The sequence below is a fragment of the Mixophyes fleayi genome, chromosome 1, assembly GCF_038048845.1.
Source record: "Mixophyes fleayi isolate aMixFle1 chromosome 1, aMixFle1.hap1, whole genome shotgun sequence".
NCBI classification, from domain to species: Eukaryota; Metazoa; Chordata; class Amphibia; order Anura; family Limnodynastidae; genus Mixophyes; species Mixophyes fleayi.
The window spans coordinates 90,146,316-90,170,895 of record NC_134402.1 but is presented as its reverse complement, the minus strand read 5'-3'; positions in this window follow the sequence as shown (position 1 = coordinate 90,170,895).

The following is a 24,580-nucleotide window of genomic DNA, read 5'->3' as shown; positions in this document are numbered from 1 at the left end:
CTGGTTTAAAGGACCATATCAGATTTTACTTACCACCCCAACATCATTAAAGGTGGCAGGATGATACACTTGGATCCATGCATCCCACTGCAAGAAAATCAACAAGGGAAGTAATAATCTATATCCAAATACTAACACTGGTTCTGGGTTGTGCATGAGCCTTAAAGATTTGTTAAAAGAGAATTGGGGTGATAAAATTTATCAAACATCAACAGGCAATATATAAACTACTTAATCGCTCTTATTGTTGGTTACACACTCACTCTCCAGTTGGGGCTAAGTCCATGCTGTTTTTAGCATTACTCCTGACTGAAGAGCAATTGATATGGGAACATGGATGTGCACCACCTCAGAATGAAACAGGATCACTTGGAGAATGGGTTAATGTTTCAGTACCATTATCTATAGAAGGATGGGTAAAGGACCCATGGTGGCAGATTAGCATTACCAAAATGGTGGTTAAAAAAGCGATTTAGCAACAAGACCTGGGAGGTGTATGGAAGTGGGTGTCACATACCACAGTACCATAGGGAAAATTCCCTACGCTAATATTCAAATTAGTTTTTCTTCATCAAACTTCACTGATTCTGAAATCTATATATGTGTACATAATAAAACATGGAAATATGCCAGATCTTTCCCTAAGGCTAACCAAACCACCATTCCCTGTACAGGACACAAGGAAGCGGGACCTGATACATTTTTCCACTTTATAATAGTAGCATTCCCTGTTTCACACTGCCCTTTATAATCCCAATAATACAGGCAAAGATTGGTGTGTGACTAACCGTACTCTAGGACTAGTCACAACCGCAGCTGATCTCATGAATACCCCATAGCTAGTTGCTAAAACCAATGTTTACATAATTTGTGGAAATCATACATACAGAGGATTACCACAAGGTGCCACTGGTACATGTACTCTTGACCATGAGGACTTACCTTATTTACAGATCCCCAAAAACTCTATATTCAAGAGCTGCACCTAATTCAGACAGGTGAATCTGAACATTTTTTTCGAAACCCTTTTCATTTACCTTGTGATAATGACAACCTATAATAAACTTGTAGAGTTGGGAGATCTTTTTAATGATACCACTGAGGCAATATTTGGTCTTATCAATGAAACCTCTAAGATATAAGAACAATTGGGACATGTATCAAATTGTAGACCAGTGTTACAAGTTGCAGTGGTACACCGCATCCTGGTGTGAGGTAGAAGCTGAGCACGTACATTAGTTACAATGAACTGTTATCTCTGTGGCATAGAGTAGGAGGGTGTAGGGACATCATCCAACTCCAGGGGGAGCTCTTGCATGATTCTATTTGTCATTTATACATGTTCCTTTTTTGTGATATGACCTATACTAGTTCTAAGCTAGTAATTAATTAGCAGCCTCCTGAGGCTGATTGTCAAACCCTCTGAGCACGTTCAGCTCTATGGGAAAGGCGACTGCTATAGGCAAAGACCTCCGTGACCTGTTCTACACGTTTATGACACTTCCAGTCAGCCCTAACATCTACGAACTGTATTATAATGGGCTTTATAAGACTTGTTTAAATGATCTGTATGGCCTTATTTCTCTAATCACACACAGGATATATGTTTATGTTGGGTGTAGTTGTGTTCAGTACTCAGTAAGTTACGGGACATATAACTCATGAGGGATTCTAGAAGGTAAAGACATGATTGGTAACTGGTACACCAACACTAATGGATATTTAATCTCATAGTTTGGAGTTCAGTAGGGATCCTAAACTGTGATATACAGGTTGCTATGGGGACTGATAATCTGAGTTGAGTTAGGTAATAGATAATTTTGAACAAAAAGAGGGTAGTTGAAAGAGTTAATTGCCTGATACTTTGTTCAAAAGTATGTTGAAATTAAACTACACCCACGCCTATGATATCCTGTTCTACCTTGTTCAACCTTCAGACATGAACTTCAACTTTACTGATCATTTGACATCAGTAATTAATGAGATTAATTATTAATAAAATCAAAGGCATTTGTATCAGTATTATTGCATAACATACAGTTTCCTACTACAACAAGCAGCTCCAGTAAAGGTCACCAAGATATTTTGGCTCTTCCCCCTACATGTTGTGCAGTCCTATTTTATATGAATATCTGCTATTACTGAACTCAATCTTATCTGATGGAGTTACAATAAGCATGCTTTTGCTAAAACCTTTTACGTCATTAGTGAATAGCATTTACCCTAATACAACAGTTGCAATAATGTGTAATACAGCAGTTGGATATTTTTGTTTAAGCATGTCATGGATGTGTATAGAAAATTGCCACAATGACTATAAGTTTAGCTAGACATACTGGAGGTAACTATGTAATAATAATTAACCATGCTTTACGGCTGGCATCACTGTGTATACAATTAGATGCAGGTAACAAGGAGCCGCAGTAGCATATTCCTCATTTACAACTGTATTACAACCTGTGTGGTGGTATTAGTTACACAGCATAGCATTGGGAAATGAAACGGTATGAAATATGACATGTGATTCCATGATGTATCAATTGTGTTATAGTTATGACAACAAGTTGAATCTGACATAAAGCCCAGAAGGCTTTTGAAATAAGGTAGGGTGTGGAGTTTTATCAGCAGAGTATGATATGTGAGGGATTAATTATATAGTGTAACATACAAAACAGAAGGTATGGTCACACACAATTCAGGACCATTCATCTATAATGGGTACTTAAAGTAACCTCACAGAAAAGATGGGGTGCACTCTAATGTATACTTTGATCATAGTCAAAAAAAGGGAGAGAAAAAGAGTAAATAGAGGCACTCCCACCTCTGTGAAAAAGCAAAGTGCGAAACGTACGTCGAGGCTTAGTGGCGTCATATGTGACGTCACAAGCACCCGACAGTGGCATCTGGTCCCGGCTGTGTATGCCGCGGCTAGTAATCCCGTACATCTAGTAAAAAGCGCTGGAGGTATTTGATTTACCCTCATATTAATAAGCGCGCCTTTGAGATACAGTGTTTTAAAACTATGAGTGCATGTATATACCGAGTGGGGCATAATGGGAATTGAAGGAGGCAGAATGGTAGTGACGCCACTGCACCATCCCGTTAGGTGTTAGAGTGGCAGTATACCTATTAAAGGACAAGATCATTTCACAACACTAAACATTGTATGGTTCTACATGTGCGAGTGCATATTTCATCCATTCACCTTGGGTGTTTATTAAACTCAGCGTCTTGTGCTATTCAGACCTGACACAAGGGATTTCAAAATACTGTGTTAATATAGCCAATAAGGAATCAACATAACTAATATATGCCCGTAAATTATACTTAATAAGGGCTATCGACATGATGGTAATATATTCCCCTTTGATGTCATCATACATATATGTCTAAAGGACCCCTCTTATTTGGTGTTATGTGCTTGGTGACCATTTATATAACATGGTAATAAATCTCTCCCTCTTAGCCCTGCATACCCCCACTACATGGTTGTATATAGATGCTCATTCATATCTGGGGTACTGTCTCCCCTTTCATAGCTCTACTGCATAGGGATTGATATATGGGTTACACACTTCAAATAGGCCATAGGCAGACCTATGTAACTTTGGATACTATCTGTTTGTGGAACTCATATTTGATAATTGATAGGTTCCTGGATGGACGCAATATATCTTATTTGGCTTTTGTGATACCCTATATCTGCCACTGCCAGGGTGTTTAGTATTTTAACACACTACATACACTATCTTTCATTTTCATTTTTATCTATATTTCGCCGCTTTATTTGATGTTTTAATATGAATCCAATAAAATTTAGTTTTAATTGATACTATTTCTTTGGGGACCGGAGTGCCTCTATTTACTCTTTTTCTCTCCCTTTTTTTTTATATAGTGTAACCCCACTATTTTCCACTCTATGATAGAACTAACAGAATGTTCTAAGTACAAGAAGTAAGGGCAGAGGAGAGAGTGAATCATTGGTTTCTAAAGGTCATGTGCTCATAGGCACCAAATATGTAAAGCCAGACATAGGTTTTGTAGATAGAATTTCCACGTATTCTATACAGAAAGCAGTGTATTGATTGGACTTCAAGGTTCTCTGCAATATTGTTGACTTTGTCAGACATGTTTCACTATAGAAAGACACCTAACATAACTTGGGGAAATATGAAATATAGTGCTCAGCAGCAATATTGATCTTGCGCCCCCGCACCAATCAATAATGCTGCTGAGCACTTTCAAGGGCTCCCTGGATGCCTGAGGCCCCTGGGCAGTTAGACGTCGGGTTAATCCGGCCCTGCTTCCACTGGATGGATTTGGACAAAAACTTCACAGACTGGTTACATTGGATCCCAGAAGACATACCAGGGGGATGAGGTCCCAGTCAAACCTCCCGTTGGTGTATGCTCAGCAAAACTTTGAGCAGGGGCGCCTGTTCCAGGCCATCTACTGCATGGATTTGGTTTGTTTGTCTGTCCGGTTATACATTCGGACACCCATGCACCGATTGGGATGAAACAAACGCAAGGTTAGGGTCCCGGTCGGAACTCCCGTTAGAGTACGCTGGACAGGCTTTGACCCAGGGAGCCTGTTCTGAGCCTTCCACTGGATGGATTTGGACAAAAACTTCACAGACTGGTAACACTGGATCCCAGATGATATATTAGGAGGTGAGGTCCCAGTTGGACCTCCCATTGGTGTACCCTGGCCAAAAATTTTACCTAGGGAGCCTGTTCTGAGCCTCTCACTGAATGGTTTTGGACCAAAACTTCACAGACTGGTAACACTGGATCCCAGAAGCCATACCAGGTTGTTGAGGTCCCAGTTGGACCTCCCATTGGTGTATGCTGGCCAGAGCTTTGACCCGGGGAGCCTGTCCTGGGCCTTCCACTGGATGGATTTGGTTTGTTTGTCTGTACAGTTATGCATTCGGATATCCCTGTACCAACTGGGATGAAACTAATGAGAGGTGGTCCAGTTGGATCCTGGCCAGGTTTTAGGAGGTTTCAGGTCCCGGTTAGACCTCCCATTGGTGTATGCTGGCCAAAGCTTTGACCCGGGGAGCTTGTTGTGGACCTTCCACTGCATGGCTTTGGAAAACATTTAATAGAAAAGCAAAATAGACACTGGGCAGCCACCTAATAAGTGTGTTGGAAGAGCTTCTAAGCTGCTAATTACTTTTAAATTGTTGACAGTTACATCCAACTCATTGTTAACTTAAAGATTTAAACACTGTTAATGCCAGGTACTTCAGCTAGTATATATATATATATTGATAAAGAAGTCATTGTTCTTATTGTATATTGAAATAAAGGCAGAATGACCAAAATTAATACATGTATTTTTCAATTTCTAATTTACAGATGTTGACAGGATAGTAAACCTTGTACATAAAAAAAACATTTCTCCAGAGAGTCTGGTCTAAATCTTTCAGTTTAATCTCAGTTTTTAAATTAATTCTAGAACAAATGCACTGCCTACCCATGCTATCTATTCATCCATTATTTGATCCATGGGGATATTTCAGTTTTTGTCATTAAATATATTATAAGCTCTTTTAAAGCTTTAACTTGCTACAGCTCCAGGAAATGTTTTCTTTCTACTGTTGTGACAACGATTTGTTTGATGAGAAATATAAAGATGTTACATTGCAGACACTTACAAGAAAAAGAGACAGTTGTCACTGGGTTTGGAATATGAGCATAGTTTAAAATGTGGCTTAAAATTATTTTTTCCAGCAGATTAAGTGCAATTAAATAACAACTTCTATGTAGCAATAACCTTATGCACATCAATCTATTTATGTGTGTTCAGGTTATTCATTTTGCATTTAACTCAATAAATAGTAAATTGTTTTTTCATTATAAAAGTTAATTTGTTAACCAGTGAAATAATACACTGAAATAAAGATGTTAATTTACTTGTATACAGAATCATTAAACGCAACACTGCAATTGTTCCAATTAAATCAATACAACAAAGTAGGAGACATTTTACTTAATTACAAATCAAGATACACAATTAAGGAGCACAATCAAGAAACACACATAAGTGTAAATTGATGGTCACCAAGAAGTGTAAATGCAGTTCAGTTTTCCTAGTGTCTCTTGTTTTAAGAATTAAATCAAAATTAATTTGAAATTCCAATAAGTGGAGAATTTGATGCCATTATATGTGGACTAGTGGTAACTATACTATATTCCTTTATTGGAACAGTTGCAGTTATTCAAGAAATCATTCAGAAGTGGTTCACAGTACACTGCCATAATTTTGCAAGATTGTCCAACATCTGAAATCACCAACTTAGAAGAATAATCAAAACTGCTTTATTAGTAGCAACAGCTGATTATTCAATCCCAAACTACCTGCTTACAGATAAGACTTTTTTAAAATTGAAAATAAGAGCAAAGGAATTTTATTATTATTGAGTTTAATATGCTGTAAGCATATTTTGCAAAGTACCATCCATTACGAGAGAGCTCATTATGGCAGCCGTGAGACTACAGAATCTGGTGTTAGTATTAAATTCCCCAATATTACTTTCACATGTTAGGATGGATACCACTTACATGACATTTTAATCTTTATTGCCATTCTTCCCACTTGAATTATACACATCTCTACTATCTATGCTTACTAATAATAGTCTTAAAGAATTGACTTTTTTTAAGTGGTGAAATGTGCAAAAATGTTTGCACATTTTGTATGCATTCTGATGTGGTTATGTAAATATGATTTTCAAGCATTTTTGGATCAAAAGCTGCTGACAAAAGAAGAAGACATCATATTAGTGAGTATATGGGGTTTTATTATTTTTAATAAACAGATGTGGTATTAAAGAGGGTGTTTTGTGTTTATATTGGGATTTTATTATTTTTATTCAAATGTAGTGGTTTAATGAAGGTATTGTGGAATTTTTAACATTTTTGCTTGTGGAACTACAGATCTCAACAAGGCATGGGTGTCAGGCCATGTTGGCACTTGTGTTTCTCCAAGTGCCAGCATGACTTGGCTACTATGGGTATGTTGGTGCTTGTAGTTCTATAAGCACCAGCATGCCCAGACTGTTTAGAACAGCCTGACCTGGCTGGAACTTGTAGTTCCACAAACAACAATGTTGTCTGTTTGTTCATTTTGTACTTTATTCACCATTATTACCCTACACCCACCTCCCAGGGGTGTAGGAGGAGCCCTAGTGCTTTCAGCACTGGGCTAGTAATTCCTAGAGGGGGGGGCACATGCTTTTTCTCGAACCCCACTCCCTATTGAATCCAGCCCAGCACTGAACAGCCTGTGGTTGGTTTGTCATTATGACAGGGGGACCCCTGTCGCAGATCCCCCAGCTATAGTGCCAACCACCCCAGCTGGTTACCCTAGTGCTGGCTGTGTGAAAATCAGGGGAACCCCACAAAAATGTTTATCCGATTCTTCACGCAACCAGCAGTAGGCTGGCAACATTAGGGTTAATCGTGATTGGCTGGGGAGGGGGGTTCACGCATTTTGTATTTTAAGCACTCATCTATTTTTAAACTTTTGACAGCCGTCGGGACCTGCGGCGGTATAGGCAGGGCAGTGTAACAGTGATGTGTTTAGAAATATTGCATCTAGAAAGCGGCGTGTTGTATCTGACGCTTTTTATTTGATACTTGGTCAGGTTAGCAAAATCACAGCTTCATACATTTGGAGATTTTTATAGCTAGAGTGGGGAAAAATTAGGAGAGTGATTTGCTCCGAGTTTGAAACCAGCAATTTTTTACAATAATTCATCACCGGCGATTTTACATCAAATCTTAGGTTAATACATTAGCGAGTTTTAACTCGCCCAAGAAAATCGCAGGATTTTCAAAATCGCAGCTTGATACATTTACCCCCAAGAGTCCAAAAGGCTCAAGTGGCTGCATCGGAAAAAGGCGATAAGGCTGACAAGTTATTGGTCCCTAAACTCCATGCAACAATTTCAGTCAATAATCTCCTGGCTATTAGGGAATCCAATTAAGTACTAGTTTATGATACACAAAAATTTGCTAATAAATTTAGAAATATTGCCTCAAACTCTATAATATTCCCGGACCTCAGATGAATTAGCTTGCCATAGGCAGGTTAGGGCAATAGAGGAGTTGCTGACAGCTGCTTGACCACCCAAATTAAGCCCTCAAAAGACTGACCAACTTAGCACTGAGATCACTTCATATGAGAATGAGCAGAATCTTGGACCGATATAGCAAACTCTCAGGCTAAAAAAAGAATATTGAAAAGTCTGAAGCCTTACTACTCAATATCCCCCCAATATGGTCAAAAATTTACTTCCCTATTTAATTTTAAGTTGCAAACAGAGAAGAGAACATATCTAAAAGTTTACATCACCAGCTCCTATGAGTTCCTCTGGCAGGAGAATTACCTAAGCTTGTTCATCAGAATCAAATTAGATCTATTCACCTGGCGTTCTCTGATCATCTTGCGACTGGGCAGGATAATTGCCATGAAAACTAATGTTCTCCCCAAGCTCCTATATCTTTTTCAAACCCTTGAATCTCTATATCTCCTTAGTATTCAAAATGCTTAGCAACATTTATTTGGAACTGCAAGTTTCCCATAATCTAACTGGCACTGCTCAAGAAGCCCACGACTAAGGGGGAAGAGGGTATCCTGATTTAAAAGCCTACTATTGGGCTGCTCACCTTAGCCAAATTATAGCCTATAGATATGGCTCTTTTCTTTATAAAATTATCTTTGACAATTTGTTGGTATATGGGAACTGACATGAGAGGTAATGAGAGAGGGACCTGGGACTCCCTCCAGAAGAGGATTATTGAGAAACTACCAGGACTTTATCTCTATTTCCACCTTGATTAAGGAGAATGCTTACATTTTAGGTGGTATCTGACTCTGGACAAGCTAGCTAAAATCTACACTACTAACTCCTCTGCTTGCATGGCGGGATTGTGGTTAAATAGGAACATTTATACATTGTTGCTACTCCTGCTTAAGGAAATCATCTTCCTGAAAGAGACCCTCCACTCCTTTCTTCTCCCACGCCCAGTCCCCTTGTCCTTTTTCCTTTTCCACCCACTTCAAGATGCAGCCAACCACTTAACAAAGCTGGCTTCTCATATTCTCATATTCTCGCCACTGCCTCATGCTTAATTGTCAAATCTTGGTAACAGAATGATCATCCTCATGTCTCTTTGTTAAAATCCTACATTTGGTTTATAGCACATATGGAAAATATCACTCACCACCTGTATGATAAGAAAGATACATTCCACCAGCCCTGAGCTCTCTTGTTATATATGTAGTCTACTCATACATATCCCTCAGTTTGATTTTGGAATGATACTCCTCTTCCTTTAACTATTTTATATATTTCATACCCCCTCTAATCATTGCCCCAGATTCACCTAATAAGTGCCACTGTCTATGTGATTACCCCCATTTCCTTCCAACCCCCTCCCCCTTCCATAGCCAGGCCTGTATTGATGGCCATACAGGCAGTGCAATCACCTAGAGCACAGAGACATTGGAGTGCAACACTTGACTGCTATATGCAGCCCTCCAAAAATACATTAAGCCCTGTGGAAGGAACAGGGAGCCAGCATAGTGAGGAAGGTGCCCAGCATCCTGATGACTGCAGCATTGCTGACCTGCAAATGTTATGCCAGGACACTGAATAGAGGAACCAGTGTGGAAGCAATAAAAAGCAGGAAAAAGACAGACAGAGGAAGATAATGACAGAGCAAGAAGAAGCAGGCAAAAAACTCAGAGATAAGAAGAGAAGCGGTGTAGCCCAAAGGTAGTTAAATTACTGTGAGGCTTAGAGAGAAAAGGATGGGTGGAGAGAGCAGGGTGAATGGGAGAGTGGCCTGGAGAGAACAGGGAAAGGGGTCTGTAAAGAACAGAGGGGGAGAGGGGGCTGGAGAGAAAAGTGGAGGAGAGGGGGCTGGTGATAACAGGGGGGGAGCGTGTTGGGGATTGGAGAGGAGGAAGGGTTCTTTTGAGTACTGTTATGAGTGTTTTGTCGCTATCCAATAATGATTGTTGAATCTCAATTTGTGTTTCCAACGCACAATTATTTATTCTCAAAAAGTAGCAGAATAATTCAAGCAAAATAATAGTAAATACAGCCGTTACTTATCGCAGGCGCTCTGGATCCAGTGTACAGTCATTCAGTCCTGAAGTCTGTGGTCTAGGTGACTGAACACTACATGAGAGCTACTGCTTATATGCAAACAGAGATACAGTGAAACAATACAGGTGGTATAGCTTGCTTCTATTGGTCCAGGCATCAGGAAGGTCCAGGGTGTTACACATCATAGGCTGATTCAATCTATGGAATCCAAAGGTGGGGGTCTCTCCAGGGGATGAGCTCTGTTCTTCCCGCCAAACTGCTCTGTTCTTCCCGCCACACTCCAATTACAATCAGTCCATTTGCATTTGACAGTTAATATCATATTAAAGGTTTATTCCCTAACATCAATAACTAGAGTATGCAATGTGCGATCTCTTCGCCGAATGCACCGAACAGCTGCTGATGTAAAGGGGATTAATATGATATTAGACATGACACATTTCTTTTAACTTGAACCATATGTATCACTAAAATGCATATAACTTATAATATTACACATAAACACTACTATATTTCGACATAAATAACTATGTGTTGCAACTACCATTAATGTGTACTATTTTACAAATGTGTGTGTTGGTGCGAATGTATGTAAAAGCGTAAATACTGTTGTTGCCACATGTTGCGGCTGCGTACGCCCTTCCACGCCGTAGCGTGCCATACGCATCTTTTCAGACAAAGACAACCAAGTTTGCTCGATTTTAATTGAAATTACTTTATCCAATTTACTGACTTCGACAGTACATAAATATATGCTACATTAATGCAATAAAAACCAAAGTAATTAATTATAGAAAATACATTTTATGTTCAAGAAAGAGGTAATGTATTTTGTAGTAATAATCTCTATTAAATGTGGTGGAAATTTGTAAGCCATTCAATTTATTCTGGAACTGGTGATGGAAACATATTGTACTAAATGGGAACACTATTAATATAATGTTGAAGATGGTGAGGGATGAAATTGGTTGGTTTATTAAATGTGAATGTTATTAATTTAATGTCAGGGTTGGTGAGGGGGGAATATGTCTGTTTATTAAATGGGAATGCTATTAAATGTTGTTGCTGTTAATTTAATTTATTGTCGGTGATACATTGGGGTGAAATAAGCATAGTTATTAAATATTAATGCTATTAATTAGATTCTTGGACAAATTGGGTGGAAGGAGGCCAGTTTATTGAACAAAAAAGCTAATTATTTAAAGTCAGTCTGGCTGGAGTTAGGGTGGCCTAGTGTTTAGCCATTGATTAATTTTCCAGAAGGTGAATAGCAAAACTAACAGGACTCCAATGTACCAGGATCTGGCCAAGCAGCAGCCGAGCTTAAGACACCAACAGCAGCACCACGTATTCAAAGCTCCAAAAAAAGGTAGGAGAGGACCAGCACAGTGTTGGAGAATGGCTTAACATTTGTAAAGTGCTAGGCATGTCCCATCTGGCTGTGTGTTCCCACGCGTATGTGTGAAAGGTGAGGGTGCAAAACCAGTGCTCTGTATTGCAGAGGGCACTAAAATATCAAGCTACTGCTCTGCCCATAACACATAAAACCGGTATTATTATATGCTCCAGATTGTTTATATATAGTTGTTATTTATCTGGTTTTCATTGTATTTACATTTCAAATAATTAAAAGATGTTTCAAGCTTGCTTTCTAGATTGTGTGCTACTAATAACCATCACTAGTAGTAGTACCAATTGCAAGATCTGCAAGAAAACAAATCATAGATTTAATTAAAGATTTTACACATTGCTATAAGTAGAAAACAAATTGATTTAAAAAGATCTGCAGCCCCTATGTTGTGCTTGATGAAGTATTTTACCAAGGAGAACAATGTATTCCCTGAAGTAGGATATAAAAATAATGTTGAACACCGCTGACCTCAACAACTCTTATAGAGCTGAAAGGGCAGTATTAATTATTGATGTTGCTAGTGATTGACTGGTTCAATAACCTGAGCACACGTAATATTGCAAATGTACCATGTACCATACTCTACTAATACCAGACTTAAGGAAGGAATTAGGCACTGGTAAATCAAGAAACTTTCTTTTTGTGATAACTAATATTATGAATATGTTACTTTTTAAGAAAAGTAAATTACTATAAAAATTATAACAATTCTCAATAGTAAATAGCTAAAAACTTTTGAGGTGTGTATATTTTAATACCATTTATAAAAACAGTTGATGGCAGGCATTGATGACAATGGGTGATTGAACTTATTGAACTTTAATGTCTTTAATGAACTTATTGAAATTTAATTGACAAAATTTGTCAATTAAACAATTTTTCCCATCTGACATATACTGCAAATAGAAAATTGAAAAATGGACTATTAAGACAATGGTTCGCTTACACATTTACTTTGATGCAAAACTAATACTGTATTTAGCATGTTGCCTGAAAAGGAATGTTCAGTAGTTTCTTAGGTTCTATTATCTGCAATGTGAATATGAAGAGACCAATGCCCTTAAAAAAACATTTACACCAAATTTAGTGTAATAACACTTTAAAAACATTTTATGTTAAATATTTACTGATCAAGCTCACATGGGCAGCTCCATGACAACAATGCACATCTGGGCAGCTCTATGATTTTTAGTAGAAATAAGCGGTTCGGATTGGGTGAAATCTGACAAGATTTGACATTGAGGAACTGAGTGAAAATGAGTCATGGCTCAGGTTTGCGTACCAAATTCGGATCTCAAAACGAGGAAAAGCGTCATTTACAGGAATGTCTTTTTTTTTAGAACAGACAGCGTGTAGGAAAGAGGTTAGTTGCAGTGCTCTTCTCTGAAAATAGCATTCAGTGTGACATAGAGGGACATTGAGTGACATAGAAAGCAATAAAATCGTTTCATTATTGTAAAGTAGTTCTGTAGAGATTAGTCAGCTAGAATAGTTTGCTAATCAGTTGCTTTTCATTTCAATCTTTTAGAGACTTTACACAGACTAGTGGCTATTGGTTGTTGTTAATGCATATATAATAGTACTAGTATATAGACTGAGTTAGATATCATTCAGAACTAAGTAGTATATATTTAATGGAGGAAAACAACGTGCTTTTGTTGTATGACTATTAGCAGCAGAATCCAAAAAACAAATAGATTTTTTTCTTTTAAAATTTCTAGTGAAAGTAATCTAGTGTGGGGCAGTGACATTTGAAATCATTTTGGGGAAAAATTGGTGTTTGCATGTGAGCAGCAGCTACACACCGCAAAAATGCTATATATTGTAATATTTTCTATTTTTAAATACTTATCAATTTTGAAAGGGTCATTCAGTGACATCTATATTTAAAAAGGGTCTTTGTGTGTGAGGGTTTTTTGGGGGCATTTTTCGACATTCAGTGATAGCATGTAGAACATTGCAGCGGCTGCAAAACAAATGTCATCTGCCGTGCTACCAACTGAAGCAAGGTCATTGGATAAATTGAACAACAGCAAAAATTTAGTGTACGGTGCAAGAGATAAAAATATTGAAACGCTACGCCCACACTAAATTTGGAATGTTACACAGCATGTATCATGGAGAGTGAAGAGGCAGTAACAATCAGATGTCATTAGATGGACAGAGGTATCAGTAGATATTTAGAAAAGAAGATACCCAATTGTAAATGTGCTACGAAATTTACTGTCGCTATATAAATAAATGATGATGTTGAGAGACGGAGGTGGCCTGCACCCATACTAAACAATTTCAAAGACTACTCACACAATACATTTCCAGAACATTAATGGGTAGACAACAGCAGTGCTTTCCTAACCTTGTTTTACTTATATGCTTTGTGCCGTAATACGATACATCTAAAAACTGGCCTGGATGTGAAGGCATACATAAAGTGAAAACAGTAATAATAATGAACGCCTCTCCTTGGTAATCCAGCAAACAGGCCATGTTACATGCAACCTAATCCCATGCCCAGTGATGCAGTGATGGAGATCTCCCACCTTCAACCCTGTATTGCAAAGAGGAAACCATGAAACATGGTCATGAACAAGATAAAGTGATATATTACATAACTTTCTTCATTTAAATCAAATAAAAAATAATGTGAGGGTGCCCAGAACAAGTTGAAGCCCCCTCCCAACCAGTAGGCCGAGGGCATATTTACAGGGTAGCTATAGAAGATTCATAAATGTGGCATAACCCTATACATGTGAAATAAATTATGAGAGAGATACAGAGGAAGAGAAGGAGAAAGAGAAAGAAAGAAAATGGATGCTGGATAAAGAGAAATATAGAGCATTGTTGATATCTTAATATAAATAAAGGATACTAACAATATCATAAAGTTTATGCCTAAAAGTATTTTCTGTTATTTAAATTGCAAAAGCAGTGGAACGAAGCACATACCGTTTTGTTGGAAATTTTAACATAACTGAAAGTCCTGCATATTTTTTTCTTCTATTTCAATCTTATAGATAGAAAAGAGGCAAATGTGTGTACAAATAATAACAATGAAATAGAATGCCAGGATATAACTGGCAAAACATTTTAATCCAAGATAGGCTGAAAGAAAATGTTTACCAATTGTATGTGATATATTGAATTCATGATCCAAAATGCTATTTATTGTTTGTGTTCTTCATTATGACTACAAGTTCTCAAGATTCTTTGTTGAGAAGGTTGTTAGGCTAGCCCATTGAAAAATGTCAATAACATACTGTACAATACATAATATCAATATGCTATAAACAATTTAAACTAAGCCCAAGTCTTTGCTATATTTTCTATAAAGATCTACAAATGCATTGGGAACTCTTGCTTTATTGTAAACACTTTAACATAAAGATTTCGATCAGACTCGCACTTCATTTTGTGAATCACAGTAATGTACAGTACCCCGGAGGAGAAGTTTGTTGAGAAAGAAAAGAATTCTTCTATTACAAGGATCATTAAGCAACATGCTTAGTTCAGTTTGTGTTCTAAATACAGACATTATAGTTGGTGCTGCTCCACTACCTTACAAAATAACTTTATATTGCTTTCTGCTTTACTACCTTCTGCTCTATAATCCTTTTGATTTTAACACTTTTACTACCAGGAAGCCTGAAACATATTTCTAAATGTGTTTAGCTTGGCATCTGTCCCATTTCCTCAAAATAATACTGTATGAATGCAGACATTATTGCTCAATAAAAAGTTAGTGGACATAAAATAAACTATGCTTCTGTTGTATTCATATCTCATGTTAAATGAAGAATGCTAAGTATATTATAGCATAAAAGGTTCATGTATGCAACTTCTTTACATGTCTTCTATATTTAAAATATAAATATAAAATATAAAAACTTTATTATAATTATTGTCATGTGTGGGAAGATATGTTGTTTCAAGGGCTATTATGGCTGTTTTGTAAATTTTACGTACATAATTCTAGAGTATCTGCGCCTATTGTATTTCTTCTTCTTCTTATTATTATTATTATTATTATTGTTATTATTATTATTCCTGCATTATATTATTATTAGCCTGTATTTAAATATATTTAACATAATATGCAGTGCACAACCACATCTGTTCATCTAACCCAGTGATGGGCAAACTACGGCCCGTGGGCCAGATCCGGCCCACTTGGAGGTTCTATCCAGCACGCCAATATTTTAAAAAATGTCATTAAAGTATGCATAAAATTATTAGGGCTGACTCTGTGTGTCAGAACCTTCATTTTTATGCCTTCCCAGCTATTTCCTCTATTATACTTTATCCTCCTTCCTAAAAGGACACTTCGTATGTCAATCACTCAAACACCTGCCCGCCCCCTAATGGCTGAAAGTCATGTGAGAAGAGATGGGCTGGGCCATATACTAAAGGCGGATTTCGATTGGTTGCTGTGTTGTCAGTAAGGGGCTCACCAGAAAGACAGATCTGCAACAAGCTGCTGAAATAAGTGCTGTGTCTGTACGATCGCTGCACTTATAGAGGTTGGCTGCAATTATATGCACTAACCAGTGATCTCCGTTTTGTAAGTTAATATGAAATTTAAAAGTTTATGCAGGATAAACATCAAGATAAACATATTATCCAGTAGAAAATTATTAATGATGTAGTGTAATAGCAATATATTTAAAATAAAATAGAGCAAAAAATATATAGCAAGTAGGTTATATACTTCTCTGATTTTGTTATACAGTTCACTATGCTACATATTTTTGAAAGTAAGAGAGGTTTTCTGTCCTCTGCCTCTAGTCTGACTACATCTGAACTGACAAGGTTATCACAATTGTCTTCAACAAAATGCACTGAAAAAAGTATAGCACCCAATAAACAATTCTAGCTACTGAGACACATACATGGAGATGTATTTCCTATGGAGAGTCAGAAGTTGCTAAAGCATAGCATGAGCATTTTGTAAAAAGCCGCAGAATGTTTTAAATGGCAGCACTGTATTATATTTAATTTAAACACTGTTTTATCTGAATTCACTTGTAAATGAATGCATCTAGCTAATGAGTGGTTTTTACAGTTATCGTTCACCTTCGCTGGTTATTGCAGAGGTAATTTAGTAAACACTTGAACGCTCTGCTGTAAGCATCAAAGAGCAGCTATGACCAGTGAGTTTAACCCCAGCCCTCTTCAGCGGTGAGCAGAAGAAATAGTGAGGAATATGGTTGCTATAGAAACCAAGGAAAACTGAACCTCTTACTAACCAGCAATGTTACCACTGGACAACACTTTAAAGATTAAAAAAAAAAAGATTAAAAGGAAATTGTTAGAATTTAAAAGAAAAACATTAACCCCCAGCATAGTCATGGGTTTTATAATCCTGGGTCACTATTATCTAGTGAGACCCAGGTTACTTATTCCTAGCTTCCCATAAACCATGATGCATTGGAGCGTGACATAAAATAATGACACATGTTCTTAAGCTCGGTCCTACCTTGCTCCCAATTGGTGTGAGGCCAGGGAAGCCCTTGGAATGATTTTCCCTGTACTACCAAGTGTGTTGTGGAGTCAAGACCTCAAGGACCTTGAAGTGGTCTTTCTATCCACATTTTAGTGAGAGGGATAAATAGGTTCTCATGTGTTTTAGTAGTGATTGCCTGTATCACAGCCCAAGTGACCAAAAGAGTAATCATTGATGCTCTTTCATGTTACATTTAAGAAACAGTGACAAATAAAACAGAATTTTAATTCCTATAGTGGTGTTTCTTGCTGTTTAAAGACCCCAAAATAATTTACTAAATTAAAATAGATAGCATTTGTTTGTTTTTAACTATCACTTGAAGCATGACTGATTCATAATTACCTCCTATAGTACTTATCGAAATTATAGTCTCATCACCTTACTTTTACATTTGGAAAAGGTCAAATTTAATTTCAATTGGCCCTCCTTACGCTGTTTATTTCAAAATGATGTTATTTGCTTTTTAGAAGAACATTTTACAGTTTATGTATTCCTGGGTCTGCAGTTAATGTGTCCCCTACAGGCAGACTTTTTATAAATTAGAGTGAAATTCAATTAGTGAACTCCAGATAACTTATCACAACAGAATACAAATACATGGTTTACTGTGTGGTGTCTTAAAGGTGCATGTCTAAACATTTGTGCAATAGCTGAAAGGAAGTGTACACTACACTAAACAAAGGGAATCATATGGAGAAAAAAATTAAGATATTTGATAAGATGGAAAGGTTTGCATTAAGGGCACTCTGTGTGTTATTTATGTCTCACAATGATTTTGCACTGCACTTAGATATCCCAACCTGCACCCATCAAGGTACATACCTGCTATCTGTTCTTTGAAGACCAATAAAAAAAATCACAGTATTCCGGGCACTATGAAAGTTTTGTTTTTATATATAGATATAGATATAGATATAGATATAGATATAGATATAGATATAGATATAGATATAGATATACCACAGCAACATCTGACAAAAATGTCTAAAAACACTGAAGCAGCAAACTTTGTGAAAACCAATACTTGTGTCATTCGCAAAACTTTTTGGCCATGACTGTTCATCCATCTATCTATCTATCTATCTATCTATCTATCTATCTATCTATCTATCTATCTATCTATCTATCTATCCCTGTACCTTTTGCAGAATATCAGTCTGTCCCTGATGTTTTTCCTGGAGAGTGGTGGCTTCTTTGCTGGCCTTCTTGACACCAGGCCATCCTCCAAAAGTCTTCGCCTCACTGTGCATGCAGATGCACTCACACCAGTCTGCTGCCATTCCTGAGCAAGCTCTGCACTGTGGTGTCCCGATCCCACAGCTGAATAAACTTTAGGAGATTGTCCCGGCACTTGTTGGATGATCTTGGTTGCCCTGAAGCCTTTTTCACAACTATTGAACCTCTCTCCTTGAAGTTCTTGATGATCTAATATATGGCTGATTTAGGTGCAATCTTACTAGCAGCAATATTCTTGTCTGTGAAGCCCTTTTAATGCAAAGCAATGGTGACTGCACATGTTTCCTTGCAGATAACCACGGTTAACAGAGGAAGAACAACGATTTCAAGTACCACCCTCCTTTTAAAGCTTGCAGTCTGTTATTCTAACTCAATCAGCATGACAGAGTGATCTCCAGCCTTGTCCTCATCAACACTCTCACCTGTGTTAACGAGAGAATCACTCACCTGTCAGCTGGTCTTTTTGTTGCTGAAATACAGTGTAAATGTTGTTTTTGGGATAAAGTTCATTGTCATGGCAAAGAGGGACTTTGAAATGAATTGCAATTCATCTGATCACTCTTCATGACATTCTGGAGTATATGCAAATTGTCATCATAAAAACTGAAGCAACAGACTTTGTGAAAAATAATATTTGTGTCATTCTCAAAACTTTTGGCCATGACTGTATATTATTACAGGGGTACTCTAACTGCCATTATAGAGTGAATTCTAGTTAAATATCTCCTAAGTGTAAGTTATAAATAACTATCACACATTGTGTATTGAAACAGAATACCCCTAACAGTATTCATTTCCGTTTTTTTACATACTTATGCTGGATTTGGACACACACCTGCTGGGAACTATCATATGGGACGGTCATTGGTTCATGTTAACATGTTCAACTGTTCACAAAACTATTAAGAGCAAATTGTTGCAGTTTTTTGGTGGTAAAAACATACATCTCTATATTGGCAAATACCAGACATACTTAGAAGCTATAGTTTGTTTGTTTATATATATATATATATATATATATATATATATATATATATATATATATATATATTACTGAAAGTAACATTTTAAGTTAAATAAGGTTAGTCATTTTAACATATAATTAACCATAATAAATCTGAATGAGCGCTTGAAGTCAGTTGTGGATGATGATCTAAACAATGCACAAAGGGAGCAACATTTATTAAAAAAGTGTATTCTAATATCAGTTTTCCTTGTCACAAAGAATTGGTCAAAACACTGAAAAAAAGTTAATTGTAAAGAGACTAAATATATCATAATCTCTAAAAATAAAACATAACACGGTGGAAAAGACTCAAATTGGTATAAAAAAAAATCTGCACAGTGTGAAAGCAGGAAAATACTTAGCGTTAGCCTTAGCGTCCTTAAATATCCCAAGTATATTAGAACTGGAATACCAGTAACGTTTAATACAAATTTAAAAATATCCTCCAAGCTCAAAGTGGGAGTGGGTGTAGTGTGGAAAGGGTTCATATGATTTTGAAGTGACAATAATTCGGAGGAAACTGAATTTCAAAGAATTAAATTTTATTATCCTTTTGTGCTTTGGTGTAATGAATAGGAGCAGATGAGCCAGCTGTGTGTGTGATCTGGGTGCTGGAGCCCCCCCTTCCCCCCCAAATTTGTACAGCTGCTCCCACTAATTATTGTATGCATGCCATTTTTCAATTCTATGGAAGGGAAGGGAAGGGGTGGGGATTAACGCAAGCACCCCCAATTATTTGTAAAAGTTATCTCCTATTGCTAAGAGTCTTTTAGTCCCTTCCCCATTAAATAGGAAACCATTAACACCACTGTGGCTCAAAGAGCCCAGATGCTTTTCAGTGCTGTGGCAAATTTGAATTAAATGAAGGGGTGCACAATGTTTCCTCTGTTGACCCTGCCTACAAGCTCACTATCTGGCTATTTTGATGGGACAAATAAACTACAGAAAATATGTATTACCTTAAACCAAAGGATAGCATGCTTGGACTTGGATGATGTGGATATCTGTTGCCACCAGTGATATGGGGTCTGCATTGTATCGCAGTCTTCCCACTTTAAATTGACGCCATTAAAGTATTCATTAACTTTATTGAAGATATCAATCCCACGAGATCGCAAGTCGAGAGGCGAACCCAACAACAATTCCTCTTCAGTGAGACGTAAACCTTTGTAGCGGACATATACCATCAGCTGCGAATTACTACTAACATCTGTAGTCTCATCAAGCTGAATAGCAAAGTATTTACTCTCTTTTATTGAGGTAATAACGTCTTGCCTCACATTTTCTGCTAAAATAGAAATTCTTCCTTTAACAACTCTTGCAGACAAGGGCACTGAATTTAGTTTCTTGGCTTCATTCTGACCACACATAATCTCTGCCATTTTCAAAGCTGCTGGTTTAACCAATTCTTCACCAATAGTATATGGTTTTTTGTTCCGAGCAATCAACCAGGCCACTTCAAAGCTAGCCTTTGATGCTGAACGTTGATTGAATGTACCTCTCAAGTTGCTGTCCAGTCTTTGTCTTTTGACAGACAATTCCAAATTTGCGAAATATTCCCGCGGTTTTGAAGTCAGATGTGGGTGCAAATTATCCAAGTGCTTCTTCAATTGACTCTTTTTGAAAGATTCTGCAGTCAGTACTTTTAAACAAACAACACACTGTGGTTTCATTATTCCTTTGTCGTCAATTTCGGTAAACCCATAATCAAGGAACTCTTCCTGGTATATTCGTTTTCTATTTGATGTCATCTGAAGGGTAAAAAAGACAGTGATTGGAAAAGTTGTAACCCTTCAGCACACATTTAGAGAGCACAGAAAGGAGGTTCCATAACCACTGAAATTAATTGTAATGCACACTGTACCCCCAGAAATTGATGATATATCCTGCTAGTACGGTACACAGCCTGGCAGCAATTGATGACCATATCATACCACAAAATCTAAAAACGGTTTGGATGAATTTCTTCCAAGAAGTTGAAATTGTAGCTATAATAACTCGGACATTATGTTCCATATATAAAAAATTAAATGAAAATACAGTGAAAATATATTTATTCCAATAAAATTCAAAAATAAGTCAGATTCCCCCAAAACAAGCAGTATGAAATTCTCTTGGACAGACACAAAAAATGATCACACTTGCTGAAAGCTGTACAAAATGAACACATGGAAATTGATTTAAGCACCAATGTAAAACAATCCAAAGAGAGAAAAAGACACTAAAGCACCTCTAATTGAGCACCAGGTGGGGCCTGATTGTCGCGCAGGGCTCTAGTCAAGCATCTAATAATAATGCAATTGACTATATATATATATGCTTCCATAGTTTGTTTCCCCCTTATCTTTCCTCCCTCACCCTATATGCCTCTGTTATTTAACTTACTTTTATATTGACTTTCCCTCTTTTTTCTTCTTTTCTGTTCATCAACTGTTTTCTTCTGCCGCTGCTCGTCTCTGCTCCTCACTGAAATTGACGTCGGCCATGATGACATTCAGTAGGGGAGAGCAGGAGAGGGGACTGCTGGGATCCGTGCGGTCAGGTGATGTATTTAAGGGGGAAAAAAAACCCGCTTTGGAGCCGCGGCGTATGGTTACCCCCGGAAAAGTCATTTTTACCCCATTTGGGGTAATTTACCCCTGTTCGCCGACCACTGATATACAGTATATCATGTCATTACCCCCAGAGTATTCCTCATTACTACTCACTGTACAATATCAGTGTATACACAGGACTTCAAAACAAAAAGGATATATTAAATTATATACACCCCTTTCCTATACCTCTGCTGCCTTTTTAAGTTTAGTCTTAGGGGTATAGTTACTAAATCGTAGGTTTGAAAAAGTGGAGATGTTACCTATAGCAACCAATCAGATTCTAGCTGTCATTTTGTAGAATGCACTGAATAAATGATAACAATAGTTGCTTTATTATTGGTGACTGCTAATGCCACATTTACGCAGACTTTCCTCAGCAACAGCTATGATTGTTGTTCCGCTATCCTATGTATCACGTGCGCCCAACAACTCTTAGATAGTAAGCTCATATGTTCAGGGCCACCTTTATTTTCTGTTTCATGTCATTGCTCATAAGTTGTTTGGGTCATGATACTCTCAATGTGTAATATGTCATGGCTTTATTATATAAACAATATTTAGACTACAATTAGCTAATGACAAATGGAGACAGAATTAGTCAGTGCATTGTAAAAATGATGCTAGTTGAGATAGTATATTATGTATTGCCTTCATATTGGAACATCTATATGGCTAATTATATGTACAGAAACAAAGGTTTTTGGATTAATTATAGTACTGAATTAAATGAAGGGGGAAGTGCTCTGAATATATTGGTCTTTTCTACAACAGGGAAAAACTCTATTTAAACCTGTTTAACTAAAAATTGAAAGTCTCTATATAGCTAACTAACTAGAATGCAAATGTACCAAGTTTGTACAGCACAGAAGTAAACACTTAAAATAGACAGAGCCCATGTTGCTGATTAGTAATTCTAGGTTATCGGGTCAATCAGACAATAAACGGCTGATTAGCCCGATATCACAGTAGTGTGTACCCTGGAGCAAACGATTATCATTCCAAAGCACATGACATTGTTGATTGAGATTTTACAACTGACTTGAAAATATCAATCAGCAATGGAACAATGTTGTTCCAATTCTGCAGTGTGTATGCACTCATGATCAAGATTGCCATAGAGTTTACAGAGTCACAATCTTTTTAGCCAAAGGTTATGACAGATAAAGAGCACAGATCTGAAGGTAAATCTTGAAAAAAGTGTACAGCATGTACACATGGATCAGCATGCTGATCAGGACTTTTTTTTAATCAGTCATTGGTAAAATCGTTATAGATAACATATCGGGTGAAAATTTCTGTATTGTGTACCTAGGCGTACAGCTCACATCACAAGTCACAATCACAAATTGCAGCATTCACAACGGTTTTCCTTGGAACAATCCAGAAAGAATCAGTCCTTTTATAATGCTATTGAAACATGACATTAATTGGTCCTTGTTGATGGACTTTTTTTTTTGCATTCCATGGATTGTGATTTGCCTAATTTTCCAGGGTTCATAAATTATTCTGAAAAGTTGAAACAAACATTTCTTTAATTAGAGAACATATTTTAAAGGGTTGATAGATACCAAGTATTATCAATATATATACTGAATTCCTATGATGGAAAGCAGAAGGATGACCAGTATGCATGTACGGTAGAGGAAAAAATTGATATACGGTTTTATTAAGCTTAACATTTCTTAGCTTATCTGTCCATTCTTTCAAGAGTGAAATATTAAAATACAAGAAATGAGAATGTTCTCTGGAAGGAAAGGAAAGAAGATGTGTGTAACTGTTAAAACAAGCAGCTGACAAGATCAATATGTGAGGTTGTTTTTGAATAAGAATAAGATAAAGGCGTAACTTTACTAAGCTGTTTTTTTTTGTCAATTTGCAAACCGCCAAAGCTAGCCAGCAGTTTTCAGCTCCTTTACTTTCTTGCGGTATTGTGGTTAAAGTCTCAAACCATCAGAAATATCTGCTGCTGGTTTATAGGTTTATACACTAGTTTTCAGCGCATAAACCACTTGCATTGGAAACATGCCTATTAACTGGCAATTGGCTCTCAAAAAACGTGACATCAGAACCTCTATAACAAACTGTCCACTTCCTCATTTTCATTGATAGGGGACTGTGGAGCAAGGTGATAGAAGTGGAGAACTGGGATTTGACCTAGGATTAGTAAGTAGGTAGTATTTTACTATTTCTGTAAGTTGTTTAGTCTGTATGTTGCTTTGTTTCTTTTTTTTACTGTTGTTGTTTTTTTAAAGTCCTGTGAGTGTTACTTGTGTGTGAGTGTGGTGTAATTTCTAGTGAAGTTAGTGTAGTTAGTTGTGCTTCTTTTTCTCTGTGTTTGGTGTTGGGAAAAGGATATGGAGAAGAGGAAGGATGGGGGGTGCTAGCAGATTGTGGATGAGTAAGATAATGACGGAGGCCAGGAAGAGGCTATGCAGGAGGGGATAGAGGAGGCAAGGGCTGAAGAACCTAGCCAGGTGGCCAAAGACACAAGGCCGTTGCTGCCTCACTTATTTGGTTAGGGGGAAACGGTAAGTTTTCTAATATTTCTTTTAAATGTACATATTATTTAATTCTGCCCAATTAAATCTATATAGGTGGATACAAAGAAAAATAAAGTAGACATTGTGCTTTAACTATATATATATTTTTTTAATAAACATTATAGTATTATAGTTTTTCCTGGTGCTCCGAATGCCATCAC